The sequence below is a fragment of the Marmota monax genome, unplaced genomic scaffold, assembly GCF_021218885.2.
Source record: "Marmota monax isolate L192 unplaced genomic scaffold, Marmota_monax_Labrador192_F-V1.1 WCK01_AAM20220418_F8-fsc00021, whole genome shotgun sequence".
Lineage (NCBI taxonomy): Eukaryota > Metazoa > Chordata > Mammalia > Rodentia > Sciuridae > Marmota > Marmota monax.
The window spans coordinates 9,921,395-9,925,968 of NW_026695228.1; positions in this window are offsets into that span (position 1 = coordinate 9,921,395).

Genomic DNA, 4,574 nt, shown 5'->3' on the forward strand with positions numbered 1-4,574 from the left:
GTGTTAAGTTGAACTATATCCTTACTGATTTTCTGCTTGCTGGATCTATCTATTACTGAATGTAGTGCCCTTCTTCATCCTTGAAGACTTTCCTTATTCTGAAAACTTCTTTGTATGAAATTGATAGTACTACTGTAGCTTTTATTTGATTAATAGTAACATGATATATCTTTCTCTACCCTCTCACTTTTGATTTATCTGTCTCTTTATTTAAAATCAATTTCCTTTGGGCAACTGGTCTTGTTTGATCATGAGCCCTAAAATTCTTTGTCTTATAATTGGCATGGTTAGACTACTTACAATTTATGTGACCATTGATGTAGTTGAACAGTAATCTGCATGTCTATTACTATTTTCTTTTTGCTGCAATTTTTCTTTGTTTTTTTGCTTTGTATTTTTACTTCCACTCTTTTACCACTTTCTCTAATGTAATGAAACGTTTTTGCATAATTATAATTACTCTCCTCTCAGAATATCAATCATCCATCTTTAAAAACAATTAGGGTTACTCTGGAGTTTGTGATATGCATTCACAACTACCTAAGTTCATGTTCATATGACATTATACTGCTTCCTGGGTAATATAAGTACCTTACAACACAGTATTCCTTATTACTCATTTTCATCCCTTATAATATTGCTGTCATTCATTTTACTTGTTCATTTGCTATAATTCCCCAAATCATCCGTAGTCACTATTATAACTTTAACAAAAACATTTACTTTGCCAAATAATAATAAAAATAAAAGATGTTATTCACCTTCTTTCATTACTTTTCTCATTATCTTCCTTTAATTAAGTAGACCCAAATTCCTACCCTTACCATTTTCCGTCTTTCTGGGAAATGTCTTTCTTCATGGACAAACACAATGGCAGTAAATTTCCTAAATTTTTGTTTGTGTGGGAAATTCTTTATCAATCCTTATTATCCACTATTGGAGGAAAATTTCATTGGATTAAAGCATTAAGTATTTACATTTATGCCTTTTTTCTTTCACCATCTGAAATACTCCATCCATTTTCTCTTTACTTACAAGTCTGGTGAGAAGTAATCTTTATCTTTATTTCACTATAAATAAAGTAATATTTTTCTTCTACCTTCTTACAAATATTAATCTTGTCTTTGACTTTTGCAGATTGAATATTATGGACCTAGGTTGATAAGTTAAGAAATTTTGTTTTTTCATATTCTCTGAACCTGCTACAACTTTGATTTGTTGTTTGTCAGTTACAGAATTTGGAGTCATTATTTTCTCAAATGTTTTTTTCTGCTCCTTTCTCTTTCTTCTCTTACACATGGTTGAATTTCACATATATCTTTTGTAATTTTCCCACAGTGTTCGATATTCTGCTTTTATTGTTTTCATTGCATTCTAGTTTGGGAAGTTTCTTTTGACTTATTTCCAAGCTCATTGATTCTTTCCTTAGCCATGTCCAGTCTAGTTGATTAACCATTGAGTCTAGTTGAACTAAAAATATTCTTCATTTGTGGAACGTGTTTCTTATTTATGATTTACGTTTGAGCCCTTCTTAGTTTTCTTTCTCTCTGCTTACACTGCCTAGCTATCTTTTTATGTTGTGTACTCTTGTCTACTAGAGCCTTAACACATTAATTACAGTTGTTTTAAATCCCTTGTCTGACCACTCCAACATCTGTATCATATCTGATTCTAGTTTGTCTTTTCATATTGTTTTTTTCTTCCTTGACTTTTAGTATACCTTTAATTTTTTTGTTGAAAACTTGACATAATGTTGAGTCATAGAAACTGAAATACATCACCCTTTACCATGAACTTTTAATGTTGATCTGACTAGAAGTTGCTGTAGTTATATCTCTTAGGGCTTCAAATTCCTCGAATTTCCTTGTTTGTGTATCACCTGTTGCCTTTGGGTATCTCTATAAACTCTTAAATCAAGTCTGATCTTAGGGGGTCTTTCTGTAACACTCTAATACTATTATGCTCAGCCCCCAGACCCTGCTGGTCTGAGTAGTCACTCTAGGTCTGGATCCCCAGGAGTTTCTCACTCTCAAGTCAGTCTGTCCTCAACATCCAGCAATTTGTGAAAATTACTTTTTAATCAGCATTTTTTCAGCTCTGGGTTCCAGTAGCTTTGTCTCCAAATAAGCTTGTCTCAGCTGGAATTCTCTATATTTACCTGTCTCTCCAGATTTCAGGGTGGTGGTTTACCCTGTGGCTTGAAATCCCAAATGAGAATCAGAAAAGTGATTGATTTTCAGTTTGTTCAACTCTTTCCTGGTCAGGACAAAAATACTGACTTCCTAGCTTTTAGCATCTTGGAATTGAAACCAGAAATCACATTTCTCTTTACCTTTCTCATTGCATATATTTTCCATATTTTAACATCAGAACACCTTAATTACAGGTGGTATAACTACAAAAAGATTCTACATAAATATTACAAATATATAAAGATTATAAAGAAAAATCAATTTCTTTCTTACCCTCTCCCTACTCATTTCCTGAGTAGGGACTAATTAATCTTCAAAAAATGAGGCAGCAGATACAATTGAATTATTCATAAAGTAACTATTACAACACATAATTTTCCAAGAGGCTGGGGCAATTAGTATATTTAAGGGTGTGGATTTCCTCACATTGTCCCTGGAGGTAAATGCTATTGCTCTTTTTATCTTTTTATGGAGCTAATGGTTGAAAGTGCTCATGTGATTTGCTTTGGTTTTCATTTTTCTAACCAAGAGTGAATGTTGAGAAGATTTTAATATTATTTAACTTTTTAGATATATTGGTATATGCATTAGCTATTCAAGTATTTTACTCAAAGTTTTATGTTTTTATCATCCTTTAGATTTTGAGTATTTATAGATGTATATACAGTTATAAAAATAATACAGACTGCCTTGGGCTTGATCCAGTGGTAATATTTTTTGAGATGGCAGTACAATATCACAACCAAGTTATTGACCTTTATACACTCAAGATACAAGCATTGCCACCACTACAATTCCTCATTCTGTCCAATTATAGCCACACTCTCTTCTCTCTACCCCCCACTTCCTTCTTAACCCTGGAAACTATTAATAGTTTCTTAATAGTTACTTAAAATTTTATAATTTCAATAATTTTTATATAAATGGTATTATGCAATATGTTACCTTTTGGAATTGGATTTGATCATTCAACAAAATTATTATCAATAATTCATTCCTTTTTATTAGCAAGTAATATTCTATAGTATGGATATTACAGTTTTATTTAAGTATCCAGCTCTTGAAGATCATCCAGATCATTTCTAATTTTTAGCTATTACAAATAAAGATACTGTTAAACATTCACGTAAAGTTTGTATGATAACATCCTTCTTCATTTTTCTGGTGTAAATGCCCAGGAATGAAATTGGTAGGTTATATGATAGCTGCAGGTTTAGTATTTAAAGACACTGCTTTCCAAGATCCATCTCACCGACCTGCATAGGAGCCAGGGCCCGGGGTAGGCCTGGGTCCATCCAGCCACTGGCAGACACTCGATTGAGCTCAGGCTCAGCCCAGGACTGCTTCCACCTACCCGCAGACCTCCACCAGAGCTCAGGCCCAGCCCAGATCGTCCTTGGTGACCTTTAGGGAGCCAGAGCCCAGAGTAAGTCTGGGTCTGTGCCCACACCAACACCTGGGAGTCCAGGTCTAACTGGCTTCCATCTTGAGACACTGCAGTCACCCCCATAGCCTTTTCCATGCAGTAGCTTCTACCTTGGGACAACAGACAGGACTTAGATGCAGCTGAATTTTGGAGCAGGCATCCCAAAGCCAGTATAAGGCCCACCTTTTTATCCCCATCTCTGAAAGATGTTGCATCCATCTTGGGCACCTCCCACTATTATCTCAAGTTACCTACTGCTATTGCTGCCACCATATTCTATAGTTGAAGTAGCATTCATCCTAGGACACTGGCAGGGTCTGGAAGCCCAACACCATGGTGAGATACAGATAATCTACACAGATACTACAAGGTTATAGGGTAGAAACTGTAATACCTCAGATCCACACTGAAAAAAAGGGAAATCACATAGACAATATGAAAAAACAAGGGAGGAAAGTGCCCCAAACAAACAAGGATACTACAATAACAGAATCCATGGACAGCACAGATGATGAAATGTCAGAGAAGGTATTCAGAGTGTTCATAATTAAAATAATCTGTGAATTAAACAATGACCTAAATGAGCAAATACAGGCAAAAATTGATCACTCCAACAATGACAGTAGAGAGCAAATACAGGCAACCGTTGATGACACCAATAAACAAATAAGGGAACAAATACAGGTATCCATTGATCACACCAACAAAGAGATAAGGGATTAAATACAGGTAGCAAAAGATTATTTCAAGAAAGAGATAAAGATTCTGAAAAAAAATTCAGAAATCCTTGAAATGAAGGAAACAATAAATCAAATAAAAAAACTCAATAGAAATCATCATCAAGAGACTAGATCACTTGTAAAATAGAACATCAGATAATGAAGACAAAGAATACAATCTGGAAAATGAAGTTGACCACACAGTGAAGATGGTAAAAAAACATGATCAGAACATCC